Here is a 15,695-nt window from a genome sequence, read left to right on the forward strand (position 1 = left end):
TAAGGATCTCCATTTTTTAAAAGTTTTATTTATTTAAGTAATCTCTACACCCAGTGTGGGGCTCAAACTCGACCCCAAGATCGAGAGTCACATGCTCTTCTGACTGAGCCAGCCAGGCGCACCAGGGGTCTCTTTTAAAGTTGCCATGGAAGTCTGCTAGCATTCAGAGCGTACCTTAAATTGGAATTAGATTGCTCTGAGCCTATCGCCCTTCTTTGGTAAGGTCTCCACGGCTGTCAGAAGAGCCATTGTGCTCCGCAATTGCAGTTATTTGCAATCCTTGCAATTAACATAGCTCCCGTATATCTCACCCACTTCATCTTCCATTGCCTTGCTCTCCATCTGCCCTTCACCCAAATTAACCAGTTAAAAGCTTAAAAAAACTCCAAAGCCACTGCATGCCAGAAGTTACTCTCAAACTGCTTAGCACCAGCAATAGGTTCCTATTATTTTAGAGAGGTGAGCAACTGAACTTCAAAATTTCATTCCAAGGGTTTGTTCCATCTGATACCAACCGTCCATAGCCGGGGTATCCTCAGAAAGCAGAGCCTGAGGCAAGCATTAAAGCACCGACACTTAATTTGGGAGTTATAAGCCTATATTGGTTAGGTCGAGGGAAAAAGGGAGGTGAGGCAAGAAAGACGTGCAGCAGTGTGGTGTGATACTTCAGTGTATTGGGCACAACTTCATACCAAGGTGTGAGCAAGCATAGCAAATCTCTCTGCAGGTATGTGTGCTTGTCCCAGGGAATTTCTGCAGGAGTGCTCAAAGAAGGCAGCAGAACAGCACAGAGAAAGGCCAAAGGAGAAGGGAATTCATACGCCAGGCTCCCTTTTGTCTGCCACACCCCATTGGTCAAATTCTCCTCTATTGAATTATTGGATCAATGGCAGCCCCTTGGAAGCCAGCCTTCATTCCACACAGCGGGGCATTTCACCTGTGTCTGGAAGCATAGGGGTGACTTGGTGTGAGTGGGGTGCTGACCAAGAGAGAGAAAGGAGGAAGTGGAGGAAATCTGAGAAGGCACACAAATATGCGCCCCATACAAATATAAATTCCAAAAACTGATGCAAGAATACAAAGGGTTCTATAACCATTACAGTAATTTAATTAATCATTTAAAATATTTCCAGGTACCTGGGTGGCTCAGTCGGTTAAGCATCTGCCTGTGGCTCAGGTCATGATCCTGGTGTCCTGGGATCGAGTCCCACATCGGGCTCCCTGCTTCTCCCTCTGGCTCTCTCTCTCTGTCTCTCATGAATAAATAAATAAAATCTTTAAAAATAAATAAATAAATAAAATATTCCCACAAAGAATGCACAAAGGGTAGACAGTTTTATCAGTGAGTCCTTCCAAACCTTCAAGTCACATGTAATTCGAAACATATATAAACTCATACAGAAAATAAACAAAACATAATGTCTTCCAGCTCATTTTGAAAAGCTAATATATGTTAGTAAAATCAGAGGGGGATATCACAACAAAAGAAAATTATGATGCTATAGTCACTCATGAACATGCACGTAAAAATTGTAAAGAAAATGTTATCGATCCAAATCCAGAATGTATAAAAAGATATTACATAACAACAAAATTGAACTTAATCTAGGAATTCAAGATTCAAAATTAGAAAATCTATTAATGTAATTTACCACATTAAACAATTAAAGAGATAAATCACATATCAATGCACAAAAAGCATTACTGAAATTTAATATCCACTTATTATAACTACTTTTAGCAAAGTTAAAATAAAACGGAATTTCTTTAATCTGGTAAGTTTACAGCAAATACTGTGCTCAGTGGTGATACATTAAAAACATCCCTTTAAAAGCAGGAACAACGCAGGGGTGCCTGGGTGGCTCAGTCGGCTAAGTGGCGACTCTTGAGGTTGGGGGATCAAGCCCTGCCGTGAAGCCTGTTTGAGATTCTCTCTCGCCCTCTCTCTCTGCCCCTCCCCATCCAATAAATAAATAAATAAATAAATAAAAGCAGGAACCAATGGAAGAATGTGCAGGACCACTTTATGTGCACTGCACAATCCCAGGGAGAACATCTTACATCATAAACATTGTGGATTTGAATATGTATCATGATCATTTCCTACCAGATGGAAGTAAAGGGTATTGAGGAAGAAGGCTTTTTCCAATTTGCACAGAAGCTTTATATGGGCTACTGGTGGTCCTGGATAATGTTAACTCCATTTTGTTTAAAAACTGTGACTGCAAGTACTGGCCTTTGCAGCAAGATTATAAATAGTACTAATAAATATGAGGATTGTAACGGGAGAAACAAAATTCACGTACAGAAGAAACAAAATTCACGTACAGACACAAATAACTGCATATATATATATATATATATGCAGATGATGCAAAATGACAAAATAAAACCCAAAAGAATGTAGGGGTAGTAAATGATTATAAGTAATAAGAGTTTATTAAACTGCTCGATCAATATACAGAATCAATTACATTGTTACACATCACTAAAAAATAGAAATATAATCTTAAAGAAGATATCATTTATAACACTTAGAAAACTATAAGGTGCCAAAGAGTAAATCTAACAAAATGTGAAAAACTTTATCGAAAGTTGATTTAAAGCTTTATTGAAATAATTTTAAAAGGACCTTAACAAACACAGAGACCCACCATGACCATGGATACAAAAAGTCAATACCATGATTTGGAACCTGATCTATAAATTCAATACAAATCCTATCAAAATCCCGACAATTTTTTCCATGCTACTTACAAAGCTGATTCTAAAATGTACATGGGAGAATGAGGGTCCAGGAATAACCAACACAATCCAGAAGAAGGAGATCAAAGTGGGAGATCTTGCCCCATGAGATATCAAACTTCAATAATTAGGTCAGCAAGCTCTTGATATAGGGTAGAGCAGTGGTTCTTAGCAAAGAGCGATTTCCCCCCTGGGAGAACATTTGGCAATTTTGGGTTGTCACAGCTGGAGAGAAAAAAGAGGCTACTGCCATGACCTCATGGGCAGAGGCCAGGGATGCTATAACATCCAACATTACACAGGACAGCAAAGAATTATCCTGTATAAAATGTCAGCAGTGCCACGGGCGAGAAATTGCAGAGTAGAGAGAGAGACCAGTAAATAACTAAAAATTTTTTTAAAGATGGGGTGGGGTGCCTGGGTGGCTCAGTTGGTTGGGTGTCCAGTCCTTGATTTCAGCTCAGGTCATGATCTTGGGGTCATGAGATGGAACCCCACGTTGGGATCCATGTTCAGCAGGGGAGTCTGCTTCTCTCTCTCTCTCTCTCCCTCTCCCTCTGCTGCTCCCCCTGCTCGTGCGTGCTCTCTCTCAAATAAATAAATAAATCTTAAAAAAAAAAAAGAGAGAGAGAGAGAGAAGAGTGCCTGGCTGGCTCAGTTGGTAGAGTGTGTGACTCTTGGTCTTGGGGTCATGAGTTCAAACCTCACATTGGGCGTGGAGCCTACTTTAAAAATAAATACGTACATAAGTGAATAAATAAAATAAAATAAAAATATAACCTTGGGGTGAGCATATCTATCAGGAGACAGCTGGAATCCTTCTAGGAAACTGGGTAATTTGAGGAAATTTTATTTAATAATGGGGCCATTATAACAGTGAGAACAGGATGTAGGGAAACCAGGAGGGAAAATGCAATTCTCTGAGGCTAATAACAGGAGCTGTAACACGAGAGGGATAGTTGGTGAAACTCCAAGATACAGAGGGCTGTGGGGAAAGGGCCACCGCTAGGAGCTGGGATCTTCAATCAAGGACACAGCTAACCTGCTCAAGGACAGAACTGGGAGGACAAACATGTTGACTTCACTTAGCTCCCACCCTTAGTTTGCCTGTCGGGGCTCCTCATGGTCAAACCCAACGGGGAGCCCAGGAGCAAAGAAGTCATTAATGTAGTCCAGACAAATCTGCCCCCAGAACACAGAAGAGGCCAAATTAGTGGATCTAAAGGAGCAAAGAAGAGCGAATGGAAGGATTTCATAAATAAAACCCCCAAAGCACAGATCATTAAAGAAAAGATATATACACTCAACATTCAACAAATTTACTGAGTAAAAGAAAAGACAAGTTATATTTGTGTTATGTATAAATGACAAAGGATTCGTTTTCAGAATGAGTAACAAAGTCCTCTTAATAAGAAAAAGATAAGTCCTCAATAAGAAAAAGATAAATAACCCACCAGGAAAAAAAAAAAAAAAGGTAAATGACATGAGTAAGCATATTCTCAGAACAGGAAGCGCAGATAGCCAATAAACATAAAGAGATGTTCAACCTTATTAGTAGTCAGGGAAATACAAAATTAAACCACAATGAGATAGCATCTCACACCCACCAGACTGGCAAAAATTTAAAAAGTCAAGATATTACAAGTCTTGTCCAGGATGTGAAGTAAAAGGAATTCTTATACATTGTGTGTGGGACAGTAAAAACTGGTACTCTTGAAGTGCAGAGCTAAGAACATTGAAGACATGTGTACTCTATGACCCAGAATTTCAATCTGGTAGACATTCTAAAGAAATTCTTGCACATGGACATTAGGAGATTTAAGAAAGTATGTTCATAACAGCCATTGGGTTTTCTTCTTTTTTTAAAAAAGATTTTATTTATTTATTTGAGAGAGAGAGAGAGAGAGCGTGAGTGCGCACATGCACGTGTGCATGCAGGGGAGGGGCAAAGGGAGAAGCAGACTCCCCCCTGAGCAGGGAGCCTGATTTGGGGCTCCATCCCAGGACCCTGAGATCATGACCTGAGCCAAAGGCAGACACTTAACCAACTGAGCCACCTACGTGCCCTACCATCGGGTTTTCTTTAACAAATTTTTAAATTAAATTAAATTAAACTAAATTAAAATTTTAAGTAATCTCTATATCCAACATGGAGCTTGAACTCACGACCCCAAGATCAAGAATTGGACACTCTACTGATTGAGCCAGTCAGGTACCCCATCAAATTTTTAATTTAATTAATTTATTTTTAAGATTTTATTTATTTATTTATTTATTTATTTATTTATTTATTTATTTATTTATTTTGAGAGAGCACAAGCAGGGGGGAGCAACGGAGGGAGAGGGAGAAGCAGGCTCCTCGCCAAACAGGGAGCCCGATGCAGGGCTCAATCCCAGGACCCCGGGATCATGACTTGAGCTGAAGGCAGATGCCCAACCGACTGAGCCACCCAGACACCCCCGAATTTTTAATTTTAAAATAATCTTAGATTTACAGAAAAATTATGAAGAGAATGCAGAATTCCCATCAACTCCCACCCAATTTCCCCTACTATGAGCATCTTACAATTGGATGGTACATTTGTCACATTAATGGACCAATACTGATACGTTATTGTTAATTAAAGTCTATACCTTATTCAGATTTCCTTAGTATTTACCTAACATCCTTTTAGCATCACTGTTTTTAATAGCTAAAACTGAAAAAAAAAAAAAAAAAAGAAATACCCGTCAGTATAAAATAGATAAATTCTTGTTTAGTCATTCACTGTGGGTTGCAGTAAAGTAAAAGAATGTACAGCTATTTGGGTCAACATGGATGAGTCTGAAAACATTTTGTCGAAGAGTAAAAGCAAGTCCTAAATATATCCAACAAGATTCCATTTATAAAAAGGTAAATAATGGGGTGCCTGGGTGGCTTGGTGGGTTAAGCGTCGGACTCTTGGTTTCAGCTCAGGTCCTGATCTCAGGGCCTTGATCTCAGGGTTGTGAGATTGAGCCCCATGCCGGGCTCCACGCAGAGTGCAGTCTGCTTGAGACTCACTCTTCCTCTCCCTTTGCCCCTCCCCCTACTCTCTCTCCCTCTCTCTCTCTGAAATAAACAAATAAATCTTCTTTTAAAAAAATAGGTCAAAAATGGGTAAAATAAAATCATATATAATTTAAGGATATTTACATATGTGATAAAACCATAAAGAATAGCAAAGAAATGATTAACAACAGAAATCAAGATAGTGGCTACCTCTGGTGGGGAGGGAGTGGGACATTATAGGAGAGTCACCTTCTCAGGGATGGGGTGGTGGACACATGGATTTTTAAAATTTTGTTATGTTTTAACTGTACATTTTTTGTATATATGATGTTTCATAACAATAATTTTAAAAGCTCTTATCCCCTTGTTCTTCTCCCCTATAAAACATATTTCCCACACAGTCCACATCCTCCAGAATTCTGGCTAAAGGGAAAAGGTAATGTGTTCGTGTCAGAGCAAACAGGAACCCCAGTCCTCCATGCCCAAACCAAAGAAATGTGATGATGTCTCTTATCATCCTTTCAAACCCCACCACACATCATGTTGCTTCCTGTTTCTCAGAAGCTGAAAAGGTGCTGACATAACGTAACGAGTGGAAAAGAAGCTGTTTCCACAGATCCACCCAGAACCCTGGTATCACCCCAGTGGACAGGTGGGACTCTCGGCTACCGTCAGGAGCAAGGCCAAACCCAGGCCCCGCGTCCGGGAATTACACCAAGTTTAAAGATTTGCAGAACAGGTGACCCTCCTTCGCTATAAGAGCAAGCAAGGCCACCACCATCCGCCCCGAAAGATGCCTTCTGCAACAGCAAGAGGCAGCTTCTTAGCGGGTCCCTCTGCCCAGGCACTGCTGGGCTCTGGGCACCGGACTCCTGCTAGTGCCTGGGAAAGTCCCCCGCCACTGGCACGCTCCTGTTCCTCACATCCATCCCTCACTTGTCTGTTCGCTTGGTGTTTATCCACTCACCCAGCAAACACCGAGTAGCTACAGTGTGCCGGGGGCAGTTCTAAGCATTGGCAACACTGCAGGGGGCAGGACGTAGTCCTAGTCTAGCAGCGTGACACCAGTAAAGGGGTTGGACAACAAACAAGCAAAACAACTACAGATTGTGGTTAAGTGCTATCCGGGAAAAAGGCTGAGATCGAAGCGTTAGCACAAAGTTCAGGCTGCCTGAGTTCAAATTCTGCTTCTACTGCCTACACTTCGGGAGAATTAAACTCGCCTTGGAAGTGATCACCAAACCTACCAAAGAGAGTTGATGGAACACTTATTCTTTCAAAAATAATTTCCTGAGCACCTCTAGGTGCCAGGCACTAAAGATGAGTAGTGAAGTTGACAGGCAAGCTCTTGCCCTCAAGGTGTTTATATCATAGTGGAGAAGGAGTCACTGGATGAAAAGCAAAGGCCATTTCAGATAGTGATGAGAGGGCTAGGGACTGGTGTGATAGAGGGAGATTGGGCAGGGGCTTGGGAGCAACCTGACATGTCAGGGAAGGCCTGAGAAGGTGACATTTGAGAGCTAACTGATAAAAAGAAGCCATATATGTGAATGTCTGGGAGGAAGAGACAGCTAAACAGAAGGGCAAAAGTCCCAAAGTGGGAATGAACTTGGTGCGGTTGAGAACAGTAGGAAGACAGAGACGGCTGGCACACAGGAGTTGTGTGGCAGGAGATGAGGCTAGGGAGGGAAGGGACGGCCCATGCTGCCCATAGAGAGGGCTCTACGTTTCTCGTAGTAATGGGAAGTCGCTGACCGTTTGAAGCAGAGGAGGGTCATTATCTGACTTCAGTTCTTAAAAGAACTCTTGCCTCTGTGTGGGAAAGAGATGAGGTTTTCATGTTTAATCAGGGAAATAAGTTAGGAGGCTACTGCTCTAGGGGTTGGTGGCTTAAATTTGGGTCTGTGTGTGATATGCGGTGGTGTGGGACCAGCTGGAGGAGACAGGACCCCGACACGCAGGGCTGGTAGTGGACGCCTGATCTGTCTTCTCTCACCCCTGCAGCGCCTTCTGTTCGCTTAGGATCCATACCCGAGTTCCACTTTCTGCAGGAAAAGCCCTCTTCGAATTCTGTTCTCTCTGCAGGTGAGCTCTGCAGGTGAGCTCTCTGGGCTCCCTGATTCCTTTCCCCACACCTTTCACGTCATGGCCCTGGAGCCCTCTCGTGTAACACAGATGTAAGCTGGGCTCTCCCAGGCTCCTGAGACCTGAATGAGCAGGCTCAAACTCATCTTTGCCCACGTGCGAGTCCAAAGCCTTTGCCAAGGTGGCTGTGCATCCCGAAGGGGCTTGGGTTTGCATGACCACTGCTGGGTCCCTGCTCCCACTGTGTGGTTCATCCTGACATTCTACCAGAGCTGCTCCTATTCTGCCAGAATGCAGAATGCAGCCCTTCTCTGTGGAGTCCTGGCCACACAGCAAATCTGACCCGCTACACAGATCTCTCTGTGGCAGAAGCATGAAGTCCTGTGACCACCCCACTGTGGGGGATTTTCTTCACTCCAACCTTGTGCCATCTTGCCAGGTCCTCCTTCCTCCTCACCCAGTTCCAGTTCATTTCTAATACAGAGCAATTTCGGGAGCCCTTTTGCCACCTCAGTTCATTGTTCACCGAGGGACCCACGATCTCAGCTCTCCACCCCCCTCTGTTGGCTGTTCCAGGTATTTCCCCAAGGATTCCTACTAACGCGGAATTCTGGAACTGGCTGCAAGGCTGCCATTGAAGCCCTTGTACCCACAGTGGCTCTTTGAGTTTAAGGTGCTTAAAACACATCAGAAAAACAAACGAAGCCTGACTGAAGGAAGTTAAGCTCTGTTGACTGTCCCCTGGCTGAGGCAGAGTTTTCTGGGGTTTTGACATGCCCCAACACCGCCCTCTGGTGGCTGACAGAAGTTAAGAACTGACCGTCGGATGTCGGAGTCCAAATCACCAGGCTTCCCAAACTCATCCTCCCAGCAGCCAGCCCACCCACCAGCTGAGGCCAGAGCCAAGTCTTTGGACTGAGTTCTGTCTTCGGCAAAGGAGCCGTTAATTTCTGGGTGTCTACCCAGTTGACTCTCGGGAGTGGCCTGAGTCCAGTCAAGGAGAGAAGTCAGGTGGGACTCTGAGCTTGGAAGGTGGGGAGGATCTAGAGAGCACCCATCTTTGGTCTCAAGTCCTTCTCTCGACCACTCAGTGCCTCACAGCTTCTTCCTCCCCACGCTAAACATTTTCCCAGTGGGCGGCAAGAACAAACCCAGGGGATGAGGGTGACGTGACTCTGACCAATGTTTTGGGACCAAATGCATGACAGATTTAGAATTGTGCCGAAATGTCACTTAATCACCTCGTCCCTCAGGCCTATATCAGCATTAGCTCTGGGGGCGAGGGGCCCTCTTCCTCATCCCTCAGATCCTAGCATGGTGCTGGCCATGCATAAATATCAGATGGAGGAATGAATGAGTGTAATCAGTGTGACTCGTTCATTCCCTCCTGCCTTCTCACCCTGCTCCCAGACCGCAGCAGGCTATGACTCTGAAAACAGCTTCCCGATCAATTACCTCCTCTACTCTCCCACTTCCAGCCCCCACGTGACAATTTCTCTAGTTCCTCTCTGGCCTTGGTCCCAAATCTCTGCTCTTGTTGTCAGAGCACTGGGCTAGGAGTCAGGAGTCCCAGCTCTGCCATCAATGAGCTCTTCGAGTCTCTCATGGCCCTGTCCGTGAACTGAAATGGGGCTCTCTCTTGGCCCCAGGAAGTAAGTGGGATGGGAAGGTACCCAGCCTTACTTAGGATTGTAGTGTCCTGACCCAGAGTTGCCGGTCTCTCTCGCTCTCTTTTCGGCATCAAAAGTGTTACATGCATGATGTAATACATATCTATATATATGATATAAGACAAAATCCTCCCAGAAGTATCCTCTGTCAGATGGGGACATGTTATTTTATAGCCTTGATGTCATTCAGTCCTCACACCAACCCTGCCAGGTGGGGCGCTTTTATTATCCGTGTTTCATCGATGCTCAGAACAGTGAGGATTAGAGAGGCCAAGGAACTTGCTCAAGGTCACACAGTTTGTGAATGGTAGGTTGGGATACACCATGAGGACAAAAGATTCAGTGCTGGGAGAGCACTGGGAAAAGAGCGGGAAGTTTCTTCAAATGCTCAGCCTTATCATGAGCTGGCTGCGTGTTTTCTGTCACGTCGGTTGTGCCTATAAAAGTTAAAGAGTGCTAACGGTAACCAGCCATAGGATTCTCAGTTGGGTGAAGGGAGTTCCAGCTTTGTATCCCACAGCTACCATTCATACAACTCTGGGTTACAAAACTGCCCATTTTTTGTCACTGGATCCTGTGTTCCTCGAGGGCAGCTTTATGAGATATAATTAACATAGGAGAAACTGGACCCAAGGTGTACAGTTTATTAAGTTTGGAATATGTATGCATCCGTGAAATCATCACCACGATCAAGATAGTGAACAGATCAATCAGCCCTCCTCACCTCCTCACCCTCAGGCAAACACAGACTGGTTTTCTGTCACTATAGATCATTTTGCATTTTCTAGAATTTTATAAAAATGGGATCATACTCGGCCTGGTTTCTTTGACTCAGTAGAATTATTTTGAGATTTATCCGTACTGTTGCCATGCATCAATAGTGTATTCCTTGTGTGACCTATTGTATTTTTAAATTAACATACAGTGAAAATAACAACTTCGGTGAACAGTTCCATGATTTTAGTACACGTATAGGTTTGTGTAACCACCACCACAATCAGGATACAGAATAAAAACTCTCCGGTGCTATCCCTTGGGCCTCTGGGAGCTACTGATCTAATCTCCATCAACATAGTTTTGTCTTTCTGAGAGTGTTGGATTAATGGAATCAGGCAGTAGGTAGCCTTTCGAGACTGGCTGCTTTTACTCAGCATAATGACTTAGAAATTCATTCAAATTGTGTTGTGTTCCTTACTTTTTTTTTTTTTTTCTGAGTAGTTTTCATTGCATAGATGTATGAGTCTGTTTTTTCATTCACTCATTGAATATTTGAGTTGCTTTCAGTATTTGACAATTAATGATAGAGCTGCTATAAATATTCATTTAACATACATCTTCATTTCTCTAGGATAAATACCTAGGAGTAGGGTTGATGCGTCCTACAGTAAGTGGATGTTTGACTATAAGAGACTGCCAAATTATTTTCCAAAGTGGTGTATCCTTTTGTATGTCTATCTGCTGTGTATGAGAATTGCATTGCTTCATCTCCCCACCAGCACTTGGTTTTGCCACTATTTTCTAGTTTAACCATTCTACTAGACATGGAGTGGTATCTCATCATAGTTTTCATTTGCACTTGCCTAATGGCTAATGATGTCAAAACATTTGCATTTGGCATAATTATTGATATATAATGGCTTAGGTCTACCATTTCACTTTTTGTTCTCTGTTTATTCTCTCGTTCCTCATTTCTTTGTTTTCTGTTTTCAGCCTTCTGAGTTCTTTATATATTTTAGATATATCCTTTATCCAATATAGGATTTAAAAAATATATTTTATTGGGACGCCTGGGTGGCTCAGTCGGTTAAGCGGCTGCCTTCAGCCCAGGTCATGATCCCAGGGTCCTGGGATCGAGTCCCATATCGGGCTCCTTGCTCAGTAGGGAACCTGCTTCTCCCTCTCTCTCCCTCTGCTTGTGCTCTGTCAAATAAATAAAATCTTAAAAAAAATATATATATATATATATATTTTATTTATTTACTTGAGAGAGAGAGCACGAGCAGGGAGAGGGGCAAAGGGAGAGGGAGAAGCAGACTCCCCGCTGAGCGGGGAGCCCGCCATGAGCTCTGTCCCAGGACCCTGAGATCATGACCCAAGCCGAAGGCAGACGCTTAACCTGAGCCACCCAGGTATCCCTATTCAATAGAGGCTTTACAAATACTTTGAAGTCTATGGCTTGACTATCCATTTTCTTGATGATGTCTCTTCTGAAAAGCAGTTTTACATTTTGAAGCCTAGTTTGTTAACTTTTCATTTATGGATTGTGCTTTTGGGGTCATAACTAAGAAATCTTTGCTTAATCCAAGGTCACAAAGATATTCTTCTATGTTTGCTTCTAAACATTTTACAGCTTTAGCTCTTACATGCAGATCTTTTATCCATTTTGAGTTAATTTTTGTGTGTGATGTGAGGCAAGTGTATAAATTCTTCATTTTGCACGAGGATATTTAATTGTCCCAACACCCTTTGTAGAAAATACAACTGAATTACCTTGACACCTTGATTGCAAATGAATCAATTACTGGGGTGCCTGCATGGCGCGGGGGTTAGACATCCGACTCTTGGTTTTGTTTCGGGTCCTGATCTCAGGGTCATGAGATCGAGCCCCGAGTCGGGCTCCATGCTTAGACTCTCAGACAGGCGTGCTGAGACTCCCTCTTCCTTTGCCCCTCCACCTCCACACTCTCTTTCTCTCAAATAAATAAATAAATCCTTAAAAAAAAAGAGAGAGAATGAATTGACTATGAATGTAAGTGTTTACTGTGGTTCTCTCAATTCTGATAGGTATGTGTGTGACAGTACCACACTGTTTTGATTATTGTAACAGTAGAGTAAGTTTTTATTTTTATTATTTTATATTTTTTATTGAGTTATATTTGAAATACAACACTGTGTACATTTAAGGTGTATATATAAGTTTGATACACTTATATTGCAATATGAGTGTTGTAACAGCACTAGCCAGCACTTCTATCTATTAATGTTTATAATACAGTTTTGGTATTTATAACCACTGTACTGTATAATACGTCTCCAGGACTTATTTATGTACTAGCTGCAAATTTGTAACTTAAGCAATACCTCTCCCATTTCTCCATGCTCCAACCCCTGGTAACCACCATGTCACTCTATGCTTTTACAATTTCAGTTTTTTTGGATTCCACATGTAAGAGATGTCATACAGTATTTGTTTTTCTCTGACTTACTTAGCATGATGTCCTCAAGGTCCACCCATGTTGTTGCAAATGGCAGAATTTCCTTTTTTTCTCATGGCTGAATAGGACTCCATTGTATAAATACACTACATCTTCTTTATCCATTCAACTGTTGACAGACACTTACAATGTTTCTGTATCCTGGCTACTGTGAATAATGCTGCAATGAACATGGGGCTGCAGATATCTTTTGGATATCCTATATTTATTCCCTTTGGATATATATGCAGAAGTGGGACTGCTGGATCACATGGTAGTTCTATTTAAAAAAATTTTTTTTTAAAGATTTGATTTATTTATTTGACAGAGAGAGAGACAGCGAGAGAGGGAACACAAGCAGGGGGAGTGGGAGAGGGAGAAGCAGGCTCCCCGCGAAGCAGGGAGCCCGATGTGGGACTCGATCCCAGGACCCTGGGATCATGACCCGAGCCGAAGGCAGACACGCTCAATGACTGAGCCACCCAGGCGCCCCTCTATTTTCAATTTTTTGAGGAACCTCCATATTGTTCTCAATAGCAGTCGAGCCAGTTTAAAATCCCACCAACAAACAAGGGTTCCCTTTTCTCTATGTCCTCCCCAACACTTGTTCTCTTGTCTTCTTGATGATCATCACTTTGACAGGTGTGAGGTGATATCTCATCATGATTCTCATTTGCATTTCCCAGATGATTAGTGATGTTGAACACCTTTTCATGTACCTGTTGGCCATTTAAATGTCATCTTCGGGGAAATGTCTATTTAGTTCCTCTGCCTGTTTTTAATTGGAGTTTTTGTTATTATTGAATTCTATGAGTTCTTTAATAAATTTTGGGTATTAACCCCTTATGCAATATGTAGTATGCAAAAATTTTCTCCCATCCTGTAGGATGTCTTGTTATTTTGTTGATTGTTTCTCTTGCTGTGCAGAAGATTTAAGTTTGATGTGGTCCCACCTTTTTTTTTTTCTTGTTTGTGCTTTTGGTGTCATATCCAAAGAAACATGGCCAAGGCCAGTGTTGAGGAGATTGTTTCCTATGCTTTCTTCTAGTTTTATGGCCTCATGTCTTATGTTTGAGTCTTTGATCCATGTTGAGTTAATTTCTGTGAGTGGTGTTAGGTAGGAATCCAGTTTCATTTTTCTGCATGTGGTTATCCAGTTTATCATTACCATTTGCTGAAGAAACTATCCTTTCCCCACTGGATGTTCCTGGCTCCCTTATCACATATTAGTTGACTGTAGATGTAGATGTTTAATTCTGGGCTTTCTATTCTGTTCTGTTGATCCATGTGTTTATTTTTATGCCAATACCATCCTGTTTTCATTACTGTAGACTTGCAGTATAGTTGGAAATCAGGAAATGTGATGCCTCCACTTTGGAGAATTTTGTTCTTCTTTCTCATGATTGCTTTGTCTACTTGGGATATTTTGCAGTTCCATATAAATTTTAGGATTGTTTTTCAACTTTTGTGAAAATGCCCTTGGAATTTTGATAGGGATTGCACTGAATCTATAGATGGCTTTGGGTAGCACGGACATTTTAACAATATTCAGTCTTCCAATCCATGAACACGGGATGTCCTTCGTTTGTGTCTTCTCTGATTTCTTTCAGCAAAGTCTTATAGCTTTTGTTATACAGATTTTTTTTTTTTTTAAGATTTTATCTATTAGAGAGAGAGAGTGCTCAAACAGGGGGAGCGGGAGAAGGAGAAGCAGTCTCCCCACTGAGCAGGGAGCCCAATAGGGGCTCGATCCCAGGACCCTGGGATCATGACCTGAGCCAAAGGCAGACGCTTAACTGACTGAGCCACCCAGGCGCCCCTATTATTCAGATACTTCATTTCCTTTGTTAACTTATTCCTATTTTATTGTTTTTGATACTATTTCTTTCTTTTTTTTTTTTTTAATTTATTTGAGAGAGAGAGAATGAGAGACAGAGAGCACGAGAGGGAAGAGGGCAGAGGGAGAAGCAGACTCCCTGCTGAGCAGGGAGCCTGATGCGGGACTCGATCCCGGGACTCCAGGATCATGACGTGAGCCGAAGGCAGTCGCTTAACCAACTGAGCCACCCAGGCGCCCGATACTATTTATTTCTTTTTCAAATGTTTCAGTATATAGAAAAGCAACTGACTTCTGTGCATTGATTTTATACCCTGCAACTTTACTGAATTCATTGATTAGATCCAAAAGTTTTTCCGTCAAGTCTTTTGGATTTTTCAATATATGAAATCATATCATCAACAAGCAGTAATAATTTTATGTCTTTCTTTCCTATTTGGAGCCCTTTTATTTCTTTGTCTTGCCTGATTATTTTAGCTAGGACTTCCAGTACCATATTTAACAACAGTGGTGAGAGTGGACACTCTTGCTTATTCTGACATTAGAGGGAACGCTTTCCATTTTTCTCTGTTAAGTATCATGGTCTTATCATATATGGCCTTATTATGTTTAGGTGTGTTCCTCCTATGTACCCAACAATCTACTGAGAGTTTTCATCATGAAAGTATGTTGCATTTAGTCAAACACCTTTTCTGCATCTATTGATCTGATCATATGATTTTTATCTTTCATTCTATTAATGTGGTGTATCACATTTATTGGTGTGTGTATGTTGGACCATCCTTGCATCTCAGGGATAAATCCCACTTGGTCAAGGTGTATAATCCTTTTAATGAATTCTTGAATTCAGTTTTCTAATATTTTGTTGAGAATTTTTACCTCTATTTTCATCAGGGGTATTGGTCTACAGTTTTCCTTTCTTGCAGTGTCCTTATCTGGGTTTGGTATCAGGGTAACACTGTCCTCATAGGATGAGTTTGGGAGTGTTCTCTCCTCTTTAATTTTTTTGGAAAAGTTTGAGGATTGGCATTAATTTTTCCTTAAATGTTTGGTAGAATTTGCCCACGAAGCCATCTGGTCCTGGCGTTCTCTGTGTTGGAAGGTTTGTTTTTTTTTTTTTTTTAAAGATTTTA

At 42.0% G+C, this 15,695-nt stretch overlaps 1 long non-coding RNA gene across 1 annotated transcript; it reads right to left on the reverse strand.

Annotated features, from left to right (window-relative positions):
- Positions 1–4,641: 4,641 nt before the first annotated feature.
- LOC145722747 (uncharacterized) lies at positions 4,642–15,664 on the reverse strand. Its single transcript, XR_014147249.1, has 2 exons — positions 11,513–15,664; positions 4,642–11,318 (listed from the first exon to the last, which is right to left on the reverse strand). It is a non-coding gene; the product is annotated as an uncharacterized LOC145722747 (long non-coding RNA).
- Between the last annotated feature and the right edge of the window lie 31 nt (positions 15,665–15,695).

Source organism: Leptonychotes weddellii, chromosome 7 (genome assembly GCF_054177405.1).
Source record: "Leptonychotes weddellii isolate Sample4059 chromosome 7, ASM5417740v2, whole genome shotgun sequence".
Classification (NCBI taxonomy): Eukaryota; Metazoa; Chordata; class Mammalia; order Carnivora; family Phocidae; genus Leptonychotes; species Leptonychotes weddellii.